At 45.6% G+C, this 16,062-nt stretch overlaps 1 protein-coding gene across 1 annotated transcript in view; it reads left to right on the top strand.

Annotated features, from left to right (window-relative positions):
* The first annotated feature begins 12,895 nt into the window (after positions 1 to 12,895).
* Positions 12,896 to 16,062, top strand: part of HIVEP3 (HIVEP zinc finger 3) — a 512,038-nt gene continuing 508,871 nt past the window's right edge. Inside the window, exon 1 of the mRNA XM_032633296.1 lies at positions 12,896 to 13,014. The gene's annotated coding sequence lies outside the window, so the exon portion shown is untranslated. The remainder of the gene's footprint in view (positions 13,015 to 16,062) is intronic.

The following is a 16,062-nucleotide window of genomic DNA, read 5'->3' as shown; positions in this document are numbered from 1 at the left end:
GGCCAAACCCAAACAGAAGCCAGAGGGCAGGGAAACCCAGGTGAGCAGGGCAGAGAGTGGAGACCTACTTCCTGGACGTAAGTTTTATTCTCTGGGAGGAAAGTGTAAGTGTGTTAGACACTTGGCAGATGATCAGTGCTCTAGGGGGAAGGGGGTGTTTAGTCAGCGTCTGGCTAAATTCTGATTTATTCTCTTTGCTTTTGGAAATGTAATAATCTCTCCATCAAAGCTCCATCTATCTGCCAAAATAATGCATGTCCTTTTGTACAAATGAAAGAATTACTGCTATTATGCAAACACTGAAAGGGTACCACATTTGCATGCAAAGGGGAAAAAAGAAAAATCCTATTTGCAATAAAATTAATTATACCAGTGTGGCAAAGAGACACATGAGTATCCATTTAACATTTGGACAGGAGCAGAACTAACTTTCCTTGCCAACCCTGATGAAATAATGGGAGCCAAAAAGAAAATACTCTGAAAATAGAGGCCTAGAGAGAATTTACAGGAATTGGGAATTTCTGGCCACTTTAAGACTTCCCCCTTCAACAGAAACAAAAGATTGAAATAAAGGTTTTTACAAATACTAACCATGAATATTAATGTTCTATAGCTGACGCCTGAACCGAGCTCCTCATTAAAATTGTCTTTGGGTAGAGGAGTGTTAGCAGGCAGGGTTTGCGTCTGGTGTGAGGTGCCGTGGAGAATGTGCTTTGCATCTGAAACCAGAAGGAAGGTAGATGTATTAGGGTTAAAACTTGTCAGATGTTTCTTATATGGTTGCTTTTGATCATCAGGAAACAGGAACTTTGAAAAGAAGACAAAGGAATCATTTATTTTGGAGAAGAGAAAGTTGAGCTGTCAACAGAGGGGCATTCAGTTCATAAAATGCTCCCCTGTGTCCCAAGATCCTCATGTTTTGTAGATGTTCTTGGTTTGCTTGTCTGTCTGCCCCAACCAGATGGAGAGCTTCTCGGAGGTAGGGATGGTGTCTACCTAGGTCTGATTTACCTGTATCTCCAGTGCTTGGTACAGAGTAGGCACTCAATAGATGCTGAATTGAGAAGTATATTAATGAACGAACCACAGAATTTTAATCTGAGCTCAAAGTAGTTTCAGAAATTGCCAATTCCAATGGTTCTGAAAGAATAAATGCACTTGGGGTGAGGCGTTGGGCAGTGGTGGGAGGCCGGAGGGTGGGGCAGGAGAAGGGAGATGAGATATATCTAGGAGAGATTTTTCAAAATTAAAATTGTTTTCTTTCAGTGTTCTTGAGATTATATTGACATACAGCACTGTCTACGTTTCAGATGTACAGCATAATGATTTGACTTGCATACGTCATGAAACGATTATCACAATAAGTTTAGTGGACAACCATCCTCTCGTAGAGATACAAAATTAATGAAATAGAAAACAAATGTTTCCTTGGGATGAGAATTCAGGATTGACTCTCTTAACAGCTTTCATATGTAACATTCAGCAGTGTTAGTCATATTTATCATGTTGTACATCACATCCCTAGTACTTATTTATCTTGTAACTGGAGGTTGGTACCTTTTATGTAACAGATTTTTTGAAGCACGTGTCCCTCACATCCACCTACCACTCCAGCCTCCACATGGATATCAGAATCCAGCGGGAGTGAACATTGTATTTTGAGAAGCTCCATTAGATGACTTGTGGTCTAACAAGGCTGAGAACCACTAGCTTCATACCCACCCCATGACCCCTCCAACCCTCTCTGCTTCCAGGGCTCAGCCCAGCGCCTGCCACAAAACAGTTGCCACCAATAGCTGTTGAGTAAATGAATGTCACAAGGGAGACTCTTCAGAAGTACTGATAATTTGCCCAAAGCCACAGTCGTGTCTTGGTGGTTCAGACACTCAATCAACATGAAGGATCACTGCAGAGGAAACACTGACCATCTTTTTTCAACACCTCCCCCTCTGTCCCCAAAGTCAGCATTAAAGTTGAAAGCTTCCATGTGTGAAAGAGGATGTAGGTCAGGACTTTCTGGAGTTGGAATGTCATTAAAAGGTGGGACCAGCCCTGGGAGGAAGTGTGGAGTTCCCTTGCTAGATCCTCTACTGAAGTGTTAAAGTGTGATGGAAACTCATCTTGTGAGGTTGATTAAGATTAGACGCAGCATAAAAAGAAACGAAATTGAGTTATTTATAGTGAGGTGGATGGACCTAGAGACTGTCATACAGAGTGAAGTAAGTCAGAAAGAGAAAAACAAATACCGTATGCTAACACATATATATGGAATCTAAAAGAAAATGGTCGTGAAGAACCTATGGGCAAGATGGGAATAAAGACGCAGACCTACTAGAGAATGGACTTGAGGACACGGGGAGGGGGAAGGGTAAGCTGTGACAAAGTGAGAGAGTGGCATGGACATATATACACTACCAAACGTAAAATATATAGCTAGTGGGAAGCAGCCACATAGCACAGGGAGATCAGCTCCGTGCTTTGTGACCAGCTAGAAGGGTGGGATAGGGAGGGTGGGAGGGAGGGAGACGCAAGAGGGAAGAGATATGGAGACATATGTATATGTATAACTGATTCACTTTGTTATAAAGCAGAAACTAACACACCATTGTAAAGCAATTATACTCCAATAAAAATGTTAAAAAAAAGATTAGATGCAGCCTTTGTGGAGGCAAAGAGTGGATTAGAAGTAGAAGCTACCTAATACCATGAATCATACCACAACTCTATAATCATCATTGGGAAATTACATCGCTACCCATCGTATTCAAGGGAGTGGATGAAAGAAATGACTGCTTCATCTCACGATCTCTCAGTCTATAAAACGGATGGTAAATTGGGTTTATTTGATGACATATATAGTTTTTTAATTGAAATACAGTTGAGTGACAATGTTGTGTTAGTTTCAAGTGTACAGCAAAGTGATTCCGTTATACATACATGTATATATTTCTCAGATTCTTTTCCATCATAGGTTATTACAAGACGTTGAGTATGGTTCCCTGTGCTATACAGTAGGTCCTTGTTGTTTACCTATTTTGTATATAGTGGTGTGTATCTATTAACTCCAAGCTCCTAATTTACCCCTCCCCCCTTTCCCCTTTGATAACCATAAGTTTGTTTTCAATGTCTGTGAGTCTATGTCTGTTCTGCAAATAAGTTCATTTGTATCACGTTTTTTAGATTCCACATATAAGTGATGTCATATGATATTTGTCTTTCTCTGTCTGACTTACTTCACTTAGCATGATAATCCCTAGGTCCAGCCATGTTGCTGCAGATGGCATTATTTTATTCTTTTTTATGGCTGAGTAATATGATGTATATAGTTTGGGCAATATAGTGTATTGTTTAAAGCACGGATTCTGTTAGTGTACTAAATGCCACTGAACTGTATGCCTTAAAATGGTTAAAATAGTGAATTTTATGTTATGTGAATTTTAGCACACACACACACACACACACACACACATACACATAAGGCAGTTGGATTCTGGAGCCAGAAAGTTTGAGTTTGAGTCCTGGCTCTGTCACCTACTAGCTGTGTGGCCCTTGGGCAAGTTACCTAACCTCTCTGTGCCTCTGCTTCTTCAACAGTAAAATGGGGATAATAATAGCACTTCCTTCATGGGGTTGTTGTAGAGATTAAATGAGAGCTCCAAATGTGAACTCTCAGTGGTATGATTACTGCAGACGGCAACCCCCACGGGGAGATGAGGCTGTTGTTAACTTCTGTTGCTTGTCTACAAGGCTGTGCATCATTTAATAGATGAAGTAAAGACTGACAACTGAGGCTGTCTTCATTGTATGACACTGACTCAGACAGAGCCTCTTTGTGAGAGAGAATACTTTGTTTTCCCAGGCACGGTGCTAATATAAATTATTTCCTTTGCATTTCCTGAATCACAGAATCTTAAGTACTGGAGAAGGTCTCATAGATCTCGTCAGCCACATAAAGAAGAAACTGACTTGCCCGGGGATGCACTACTAGCGTGGCTTGGTCTTCTAATTGCTAGATCAGTGCTCTTTCTGCCCATCACCATAGTTGCAATAAGTCAGTGCCTGGAAATGCATTTTGTTTTCACATCTGTAACATTTAAAATGAAATACACACACACACAGGCACACACACAAAAATTAAGGTGCAGAGAGCACTTCAGTTTTGCAAGAAGCCGTCTGCATTTAATTGGAATGTACCACGTTCTCTGTTTGGAAGGGAGGCGGTAAGGCCACATCCACGTACCAGGGTTCCTAGTTACAAGTAACGGAAACAAGTTCTGGCTAACTTGAGCAGTCAAGGGATTTATTGGAAGGATGTCAGGTGGCTTGAGAATTGAAGGGAGGCTGGCAAACCAGGCTCAGAAGATAACCAGAACAAGAGGCCAGGCCATGGCTACCACAGCCGAGGCCACCCTCAAGGTCAGTGTGATGGAGATGCTGCCAGGTACAGCTGCCCCTGGACCCTCAATGCCAAAGCCCCACACTTGGTCCACTGCTGCCACCGGTGAACTCTCATCCTTGGGATTGGATGCTGTGAGTGGTCCCTCACCTGCTTTTGTGTCATTGCATCACTCTCCATGATTTGAAGTCCTAGAAGAAATATCCCATCAGCTAAGCAAGTTAGCAGGTGGTGGTGCAGGGCTTAGAGGGAAAGTCTCTGGCCTTCTCACACTGTGGATTGGGAGGAAGGTCCCTGCCTATAGTCAAGATTTACAAAGGAGTATTCCACCCGCCCATGCCCCACCCCTCGCTTTGAATTCTCCCCAGATAAGGAGCTGATAGAATGCCGAGAACTCAGAAACAGACAAAAGAACATAAAACTCCAGAAAATCCATGACATCAGGAGAATCCAGAAAAGATGCCTGGCCCAGACACCTGCTCCCCTCCCCTTCCTGGAGTTAGCATCCTCTACTCATCCTGCTTTCTCCCCCGCTCTCCTTCATCCCCATCAGTCCCTGCGCTCAAGGGAACAGACGCTCCAAGACGGACTCCAAGGTCAAATAAATCTCTTACAGCTCTGTTTACTTCAGTCTCCACCAGATTCACCCCGGAACTCTTGCGTATCTTCTCTGTCCAATCAGAATAAAGTCCAACTGCCTATTATTTTTATTGTGATAAAATTCACATAACACGAAATTCACAATTTTAGCCAAAAGTATACAACTCAGCACCATTTATGACACTCACAGTGTTGTGCAACTATCACTGCTGTCTAGTTCCAGAACATTTTTATCACCCCAAAAGGAAACTCCCTACCCATTAAGCAGTCACTCCCCATTCCTGCCTCCCCTGAGCCCCTGGAAACCATTAGTCGGCATTCTTTCTCCGTAGACTGACCTATTTTGGAAATTTCATATAAATGAGATCATATACTATGTAACCACCTTCCTATTCATACTCCACCTCCTTCTGCAACAGGTTCTTCTGACCTGTCTCCCCACTACCTCCGAAACCTCATCTCAGCATAGGACAGGGAACGAGCACCGGTCATTCAACTTTTCCCTGACAACATAGATGGGAGAGGGAAGCCGATGGACCTGAGAAACCATCAGAAAGGTGATGAGAATCCCCTAGGGAGACAGAATGTAGTTGGTGTCTCTGTATGATTAAAAACCACACAGAGCAGAGGAGTGCTGGGTAGAAGCCTAGCGGGGTTAGGCTAGAGGGAAGTCTTTTAGTTGAGTTGAATTACTTCTCTCTCCCTGGGCAGGTCACTGCCCACATCTTCATCTCTTCAAGACAGAGAAGTAGCAGTGCTCTAGTAGTGCTGGCTGGGGGTGGACAGTTGTGTCAGGGCAGCAATGGACCGGATGGGGCAGGGCAGTGATTCAGAGCAGTTTTAAGCAGTCCTACCTGCCTCTGAGTGTCCCTTCTTTCCCCCACTCTTCCCTCTGCCATTGAAGGAAAACACCTGAGCAAGAGCTGGAATTTACGTACAGGGGTGGTTTTCTGAGGCAGGGGGTTGCCCAGTGGGGAATGTACAGCCAGCAGCTGTATTTGAACATGGGTTAGAGTGCCAGAGGCTCTCCTCTTTCTATACTCTCCACCCCATGACCCTCCCTATAACCTAGCTAGAAAGAGCACAAGTTGGGGCTGTGCTAACAGCCATGATTGCTATCTTACTTAGAGCCAAAGTGACCCCCAGAGAGAATGGCTTAAAGAATATAGGCATGCATTTCTCTCATACATAACAATTCTGAAATCTGCGGACAGCTCTGCTCCATACTGCCATCCAGGAAAAAAGACTGACAGCATCTCTGTCTTTTTCAACACAGGGCTACTGTAATGAAGACGTCTGTAAGTGAAGGGCCAGTAGGCCAGCTGTGATGCGATGCTATGCAAGGCTTGAGCTTACCTGTAGGATGCAGTGTATGCTTTAAACCAGCAATCGATAGTTGCTGTTGTCTCCATAGCAACAACACATGGGCTAGGAAGCAAAGGGAAGAGTTAAGAGTGGCCCTTCTGGGCTTCCCTGGTGGCGCAGTGGTTGACAGTCCGCCTGCCAATGCAGGGGACACGGGTTCGTGCCCCGGTCCAGGAGGATCCTGCATGCCGGGGAGCGGCTGGGCCCGTGAGCCTGCGTGTCCGGAGCCTGTGCTCTGTAACAGGAGAGGCCACAACAGTGAGAGCCCACAACAGTGAGAGGCCCGCGTACCACAAAAAAAAAAGAGTGGCCCTTCTAACAATTACAATGAATACTGCCTTCAACAGAACTTTTGTTTCTTTCTCCATGATCTTGGGTTTGACAGGTTTGGGGTGTTGGTTCTAAGAGAAGTATGTTCCCACTAAGAAATGCAGTCATGGTTCTGATGAATTGGAAGCTGAGCTTGTCCCTGGCCACCTGGGGACTCCTCATGCCACTAAATCAACAAGAAGAGAAGCAGATCACTGTCTTGGCTATCAAGGGGAAATTGGGTGTCTGCTGTGCACTGGGCTGAGAAGACTCTGCTTGGAACCCAAGGGATTCATGGGGCCACTTCTTAGAATTTCCACTCCAATTATAAAGTTCTTTGGAAAACTGGTAACCCAATACAGAGAGAATTAGTAAGGGCTCAGTTACCTTGAGACGAAGGTTTGGGTCTTCCCACCAGCTGGTAGAGGGTAAGGTGAACACAGAATGGATAATCAAAGAAGGAAGCCACGATTATGAGCTCTCGCCTCGGGACAGGCTACAGAAGTGGTGACTATAACAGTCATACTAATTTTATGCTAATTGATTCTTTCCCTCTCTCCTTTCCCTATTCTTTACATGAAGAATACTGGTGGTAGCGAACCTCAAAATTTAGATTGCAGGTGAGAGTACACTTTAGATGACATCACCAAGAATAATATGATGGCTGATGACACTTCTGTCTCCTTGTATTTGGGATGAGATTTTCATTACTAAAATGAACGGCAGTAATGGAAGCTGGATGGTAAATGGGGTGAAGTGAACTGATTATTCTATATTTATGCTCTATATCCACTCTCTGCCCTCTCTGCTTTATTCTTCCCCTGGGAGGCTGATCCCTATAAACTGCGTCATCTGGACTCTCTTGTGGGTTTTCAGTTCAGATCAGCCAGTGTCCTGATTGATCAGCCAGTGTCCAGCCTGATTCAGTGTTCATTTCCTGCCCCAGCTCCTGAGCTCCTGAAGGATAGGAACATTATCTTAGTCATCTCTGTATGTAAAGGTGATTTGGTCATAAAATGTTAACTGAATCAATCAAAACTGTGCTGGAGATCTGTCTCTTTCCATGAATCTTGCAAAGCAGAACAAAGAACAAACTTAATTAACAGCATACTCTTAATTTCCATTTCTAGGAAAGCAACACGGATTCTTTCCACATCGCTTCTTCCTGGGGTTCCCAGTGCCTTCAGGTATGGCCCCAGTGTCCCAGTGCAATACCTAACAGGGACCCAGGAAATGCCTTTTTGAATTAGGATGTTGATTACAATTGCATGTCCAAATGCATTATTTTATACGAGCTACATATCCTGTATGTGAAACCTTTCACACATAATTGCTAGTGCAGTATATCAAACAATTTGCTCAACCCTTCAGGCTTCTAAGGTGCTTAATCTCTTTTATTAAGTGACTTTCCTCAATTAAGTAACCATCCCGGTCTCCTTCCTCTAGGCCCTGTTGCTACAGATAAACGAACCTGTGCTCTGGAGTTGCTGGATAATGTATCAGCACTTCCAGCTGATTGAAGGTGGTCAGTGCTGGGAACGCAGATATGAGGGAAGGCTGGCAGGTTAAACATATGACTCAGAGGTCAGATCTGGGGAGAGAAAGAAGGCACAGGGGAAGGCTCAGGTCAAAGAGTTCAGGTAGAAGAGGTCAGAATCTGAACAAGGGGTCTAAGGCCATGGGCACCACCAAGAATCATAGACCTTCTAAAGCAGGGCAACCTATGTGCTTCCTTCCCAGGTCACCCCTCCCCCAATAACTATTCTCAGAGCGTAGGAACAAGTGGCTGAAGTATAGGGGGAGAGGGTGGAGATCAGGGTAGCCCCTGGTGTAGACTAAAGATTAAGGATTTTTGTTTGCATTTCTAGTCTCTTTGGTTGGGTTAGAGAGTCTTATTTTCTTTAGTGTTTACTAGTAAATCATAATGCGCTTACATCTTTATAAGTACATTAACCCTTTGGAGACTCACAGGATGTGAGAGCTGGAAGAATTCCTAGAGATTATTCATATTACCTTTATTCTATTTATGAGAAAATGGAGGCCCACAGAGATTAAGTGTTATTGTTAGGACAATTTATGTTATAGACAGAAAACTAAACTCCAACAATGTAAGGGATTTATTGGCTCATATAACTGGAAAGTATGGGGTAACAGCTTCAGGTGTGGCTTGATCTAGCTGCTCACTGCTCAACAATGTAACTGAGGTTCTGTTTATTTTCCATTTTCCCATTAAGCCTTTCTCAGGATTCATCCACTGTCTGGCAATCTAGTCTCTATCCTTGTTGTCACATGTGGTTGCATTAATTCTAGACCATCATTGATAGGAGCTACAGCAGACAGAGGAATCTTCTTTTTGTCAGAAGCCCTTGAAAATGTCTTCTCAAATCTCACTGCCTTGACTGGGTTTCATGTCTGCCTTTGAACTAATTTCTATAACCAAATGGTATAGAATGATTGCTTTAAGTCAATCAGGCCCAACTCCTGGAGTTTGTGGTCAGGTTAAGCAAGACTATATGGATTAGAATGGAGAAAAACTGGTTTTCCAAAGAAATTTTGTAGTTCTGATGGTGGGACAATGGAGGAATGGATACTGGGGAGTCTGACTGCAAGCATCCAAGGGCAGCGACTTACCTAAGGTCAAGTAGCTGGGTCATGGCCAAGTTAAAACTAGAACCCAGCTCTTCTCACTCAGCATCTGCATAGGCATAGTTCTACAATCCCTCTTAAGGTAGTACATGTTTCACAATAGACATCAGACGGAACTATGGATTTACTCGTTATGTTCAATTTATTCTTCCGCTATGATTACAAATAACCACAAAAACACACCTTGCTATTTAGTCACAGTAATGAGTACAATTGTCTGAGCCACTTAATTTTGCATCTCATTAAGCCATGAAGGCTTTCAGGAGAAATTGAGTAGATTTTAGAGATGAGAACTATATCATTTAAATAAATGTTCTTTAGTCTTACTGAGGTTTTAGCCATCTTCTGGAAAATGTTTTGGAACTGGAATTCAGTTTGGGGGCAACTGTATAGATGCTTTAGGGCTGAACTTCTGCTTTTTATCTTTCTGGGAAAAAACTTCTGCTTTTTATTTTCTGGGAAAAATCCTTGTTAATGTCCCTCAATGAGAGACACTTATTCAGTGTCTTATTCACATATTCAGGAATTACAGAGGCAAAAAAGAAGAAAGGAGGGTTCTGAGCACCTGCCATGTGCCAGGCGCTGTTCTAAGCGCTAAGGATACGAAAGAGAAGGGTATAGCCCTCCAGAAACTCCAAGTTTAGTGGAAGAGGAAGATAATTAAATGGATAAGTAAAATACTACACCATTAAGTGTAGTAACAGCTGGAAGAATAGGGTGCTTTGAGAACACAAAGGAAGCAGAATATTTGGAACAGGGAAGAGCTAGGGAAGGCTTTCTGAAGGAGGAGAACTCCTTAAAGAACGGTTGAAGTTAGCTGGTGGAAAATAGGGAAGGTTATTCTACCCAGAGGGGACTCATGAACGCTGAGGCATGAAATCTTACAGTGAGTTTCCATGAAACTCCAAGTAATTCAGAAGGGCCAGGCAGGGGGTGGGGAGAGAAGATGTGGGAGGGGCAGGCAGGGTCAGGGTCATGAAGCTTGGAGTCTAGCCTATGGGTGATAGGATGCCTCTAAACAGTTTTAGGTAGGGAAAGACATGGTTTGTGTCTTAGACATATTACTGTATTCATTTGGATCTATGGTTGCAGGCAACCCTGGTTAACTTCCAAAAAAGGAATTCACTGGAGAGCTATGGGATCATTCAGAAAACCAAAGGAAAAGCTGCAGCACCCAGGCTCTGAAAAGAGCTCCCAGGGCAGAAATATCAGGAATTGACTGGCAGTCTCCTTGGTCGGGGAAAATCAGGTCCAACCACCTTCTGTGTTTATTTTGCTTTGTGCAGGATTCAAATTCCAGAAGAAGGACGTTGTATTGTCCCAGCTTGAGGGCACACCCAGCCTGAACCAGGTAGGGTCGGTATCTTGATTGGCAGTCTCACCAAGCCTATATCTCACGGGGGAGGGTGGGTTCTTAAAGCAAAATCAGGGCGTTGCTCTCATAAGAATGAGGAATGCTCGCTATGTCAGCTAAAGCAGTGGGTATTCACCTTACCAGCTGTTTGGGAGCTCGATGTGAAGGGGACAAAAGATGAAGGGAATTGGCAAAAGATGATAGAGTGTGGACTAGCACACTCTATTTTGGTAGTCACAATACAGAAGAACGGTGGGATGTAAGGGCATTTATGGGATAAAGATTGGTGGTTGACTCTAGAAGAAGAGCAAGGGAAGAATCAAGGATGACTCCCAGGTCCCAGCATGCAGTGATAGATATCAGTATTAGAGAGATGGTAGAGCAGGGGGAGCGAAGGTGACAAATTGCTTAGGACATGCTGAGTTTGAGAAACCTGTGGGACATCAGGTGCATGTAAGAATTTGAAGCACAGTAACTGAACTCATGGACATGGCTGATAGAACCCAGGAAGATTTTGGGAGGAGCCATGGAAAACATCAATATTTAAAATAAGTTTGCCAAGGAAACGAAGGTCAAAAGACAGAAAGAATGGAGAGAAGGGGGAGAACCAGGAATGTTCAGGGTCATAGAAAGCCAAAGGATTAAGGGAGACATCAGTTTTGAGCTCTAGTGCAGGCAGAAGCCACATTCTAGAGAACTAATATATATATGGGAGATGAGGAAGTAGAAGTAAAAACATGCAGACCACCCTTGCAAGAATCTTGGATGAGAAGGGCTGGGAAAGTGCATGGTAATTGGAAAGGGTACAGCCTCAAGGGAGTTAGGTGTGGGTTTTAAAAAAATTGTAGCTTGATTAAAAAAAAATTGAGATATAATTCACATACCACACAATTCACTCTTTTAAAATGTATTACTCGGTGGTTTTTAGTATATCCACAAAGTTGTGCAATCATCACTCCTATCTAATTCCAGAACATTTTCATCACCCCAGAAGAAACCCCATGCCCATTAGCCGTCACTTTCCATTCTCCCTTCCCCCAGCCCTTGGCAACCACCAACTCATTTCCTGTCTGCATAGATTTGCCTATTCTGGACATTTCATACAAGTGGACTTATATACAATATGATCTTTTGCGCCTGGCTTCTTTCACTTAGTTTTCAATGTTCGTCCATATAATATCATGGATCAGTAGTACTTCAGTCCTTTTCATAGCCCAATGAAATTCCACTGTATGGATAAACCATAATTTGTTTATCCATTCATCAAACGATGGACATTCGATTATTTCCAATTTTGGGCCATTATGAATATGCTACGACATTTGTGGACAAGTTTTTGTGTAGATATATGTTTCCCTTGAGTAATACTTAGGAGTGGAATTTCTGGGTCTCAGTTGATTCTTTTTGGAAGAGTCTTGGTCTTATTTACAGGCTGAGGGTGGCGGGAGCCGCAGAGGGAGCGGTGAGATATACAGGGGTTGGGGGGGGTGGGGAGAAGGAAGTAGGCGCTGGAGAGAGGCTACTTTCTTCAACATCCCTCTCACGTCCTCTGTCGGCACAACCTTAATGTCCTAACCTCGCTTCACAACTACTGGACCTTCTGCACACCCATCACACTTGTTGACCAGGGAGCGAATCCAGCGCGTGGATAAAGCACCCCTAGACCTGTCGCAGATACGTCCGGGCCAGCGGTTCGTTTTCTGTAGTTCCTAGTTTCGCGGTCTCCTGTAGTTAGAGCCTGGCTCATTCCGGTTTGACTTTTTTCCCCACAGATTCGTTCACAGGTGAATAAAGAAAATTCACCGTGAAGTCTGAGTCTGACTCCTGGTTCTTCAGGTCACCCAAGGTTCTCAGTCGTTCCGGATAAGGAAGGATGCCCAATACCAGCTGTAGCGGACCCAGAACGCCAGCACTCAGCACTTACGCGTTGCCCATCGCAGCCACCGCGCACGCGCCACTTCGCCGCCAAGGAGGGGGTGGGGAGTGGGCGGGGCGGTTATCTCCCGGACCAATCGGAAGCGAGGGGCCCCGCCCTCCGGGCCGGTGGACCGAGCTTGACCCCAGCGGTGGGCGGAGGAGGCGGGGCCAGCCGTGCGGCCGCGGAGGGGGCGGGGCCCAGGGCCTGGAGGCGGGGCCTGGGGCTGTCAGTCCCGCGCCCGCTGCCGCCGCCGCCGCCGCCGCCGCCGCCCCCGCCGTCGCCGCCGACGCCGCCGCCGCCGCCGACGCCGCCGCCGCCGCCGCGGTTCCTTACATGTCGTGGCCCCGGTGGCTGCCGGCGCTGCCGACCGCCGTCCGTCGCTCCGGCATCCCGAGCCGCCTCCCGCCGTGCCGGCCCGGCGCGCAGGTAAGGCCGGCTGTGCTGCCAAGCCATCGCGTCCCCCTACTCGGCAGCGGTCCGCCGCGCGGGCGCCCCCTCCGGGCTGTGTCAGCGCCGCGGCTCCCCTTGCCTCCCGGGGGCGGTCCCGGGGGGCGGGACGACCGTCCTCCCCATCCCCCCCCACACCTCCGGGCGCCGCGCCTGCAGCCGGGTCCCCGGGCCGCGCCTCCGCATCCCGGCGTGGGGCTGGTCCCGAGCACCACCATCTCGGGCCGATTACACAATCGCTTGGGCTGGGGGCAGGGGCCCCTCCCGAGCCTCGGCCCCACACCTGTCCCCGTGCCGCGCTCCCAGGCAGAGGGCAGACAACCAGCGCGACAGCGGGGGCCGGGAAAGTTTCACTTTGTGGTCCGGGTTTGTTGACCTCTGAGAGATGCGGAGAGATGGAGGCTGAGCTGCGAGGATGCGCCTTGCGAGCAGCGTTGCCTTTGCCCCGGGGTGGCCCTGGTCCAGGTTTCCTTTCCAGAAGTCCTGCCGAGAGCCCTGCTCTGGGCTGGAGGCTGCTGCAGGGCACACAGGTCTCTCTCCGCTTGTACGTTAGCGAGCCTATCCCCTAGCTTGCAGCATTCTGGGGAAAGCTCAACCCCTCGCTCTTCCCCCTTTCCTAATCGAGCATTGACAGAACGTGTAGACGAATTTACTTAGCATTTCCCTGACACTTTGTATTTGTGAGGCGCGTTGCCATCCCTGATTAGTTAATTAACAAGGTGGGAAAGCAAAATAGATCCTGAAACGCATGGCTAATGCCTTTAGTCTAGCAACTCTGAGAACCACTGAGAGCTTTAGGCTGTTTGCGGTGAGAGATGCTTTTGGCCGAGGTGCTGCCGGTAGAGCTATTCAGTGTCTTCTGGTTGCCTGAGAAGGCTTTGGTGATAATGGCAAGGCTTTCTCTGCCTCTCCCTGCTTATACTGTTTATTAAGGGTCGCTAATCTATGGTGGGTTATTTGGGTTTCTTCACTTAAGAAAAGGAGGAATTAGAAGTGTTGCTGACAAAGCAGTTAAGGAAAACAAACAAACAAAAAAAACCCCCAAAACCCTGAGGTTCAAATAAGTTTGGATAGTTGTCTGCTTTACCAGGCTACCTCTCCTGTGCAGAAAACCTTGGCTTTTCCTGTTCTCTCCCTATCTTCCTGGTAGGACTGTATCCATCTGGGCTGGCGTTACTGGTTCTGCATTTAGTCCATAGACCTCTTGCTGCCTGTGGTTTACAAACCTGCCTAGGGACATCCTCTAAGAGTGGGCTTAATTAGCACTTTTTTCTGCCCATTAAGCAATACAGCTTGAAATCTCTTGTAATCAGGCACTGTTGTAGTGTTGAATCTTTAATAATGTCTAATTCATTTTAATAGCGTTTCTATAATAATCTTTCTATTAGTATGCCAGTTCTGCAACACCAGTACTTTTAGTATAGAAGCAGCGATTTACTCGAAATATTATCATGGCAAAAACAATTCTTCAACATTTTTGCAGCCTACTTTACTTAGATAATTACTGCTAGAGGCTGTGAAGGTTTTTTATTCTTTGGTGCGGTAGGTGTTACAATGCTTTTGATCTATGAGGTCATTATGAGGTCATTCCTACTTGTAGAAATGATTTCAGTCACGGTGTCAATTAAATATTTTGTGGACTAATAGCATGTGAGTTTTCCCCACATGCTGATTTCTTTTTGAACAAGGAACCGAGTTAACAAGATTTAGTTTTGATTTGCCAGCTTAAATTTTAAGAAGGATGATATTTACTGTATTTGGGGGACTATATTAGTACTATGATGCTGATTTTATTAGCATAGGTATCAGGCATTGTTTTGGGTGCCTTATAGATGTTAACTTATCTAATTCTCACAACAATCCTATAAGGGAGGTACTCTCATCACCCCAGTTTCAGACAATGAAATTGAGGCCCAGTTGATCGACTCAGGTCACATAGTTAAGTAAACGACAGCTAGATCCTAACGTAGGCAGCCTGAGTTCAGAGTCCAAGTACTTAACCACTGTGCTATCCTGCCTCTGTAGGTTATTTTTTTTCCAGCAGGTATTTATTTCTACCTGCTGCCTGCATACACCCTGCACTGTGGGGAGAAGAGCACTTACAGTGTCATAACAAACACTGGGCTAAGGGTTCTTATTCTGGCCTTAACTCTGCCACCAACTAATCTGTGATTTTGAGGAGGGTACCTGATCTCCCTGCCTCCCATTTCCTCACTGGTGGAATAATAGCAATTGAAGCAGATGAACTAACTAGCCTTAACCTCCTGGGGAGCTGGAGAGATGAGTCAATGCATGTAAGAATTAAATTTCCTCCTCCCTAAGGCACAGTATAAGATCAAGTATCAAATGAGCAGGGTGTGTGCGCATGCGGATGTGTATGTGTCATGGAGAAGGACTGGAGGGCACACGATGTATGCTTGCCAGTGGCCACCACGCACTGCACCATGGGAGTGCGGTGGTCAAGAGACTTTATCTTAAATATTTCAGTATTTATTCTGTTGCCACCAGCATCATTCCTTTGTAATTAAAAAAATAAAAGACAAGCAGAAAAGAAGTCATGCTGTGGAAGTGGGGTAATCATGTGCTGGACGATGCAGGAGCATTTGTGGAGGACCATTTGGCATCACTTTGCGGTAGGCTTGGGGTCAGATGATGGCAGGACCTGGATGGCAGGACCTGAATGGCGGATCCAGGAGTTCCCAGAATTGTGGCAAGTCAGGGTTGAAAGGAAACTTTAAGGTCACTGCATCTAACAGCCTCCACCCCTTTCTCCCTTCACCATCTATACAATGGATGAACCCCCCACGTGTGCATACCTGTTTCACTCAGTGCTTATCCTGCTGCTGCTCGGGAACCTCCTGAGCCAGCCATTTGGTGTGTTTCACAAATCCGTGCACAGAAGCAGCTGGGATTGTATCCAGTGATAGGGAACGAGAAACCACAGAAGGATTCTGGGCCCTTCTGGATTGTGCTCTTGAAAGATCAACATCTGTGTGAAACCTGGATTAGAGGGGAAACTCTAAACCA

The sequence above is a fragment of the Phocoena sinus genome, chromosome 1, assembly GCF_008692025.1.
Source record: "Phocoena sinus isolate mPhoSin1 chromosome 1, mPhoSin1.pri, whole genome shotgun sequence".
Classification (NCBI taxonomy): Eukaryota; Metazoa; Chordata; class Mammalia; order Artiodactyla; family Phocoenidae; genus Phocoena; species Phocoena sinus.
This window is presented reverse-complemented; position numbering and strand designations above follow the sequence as displayed.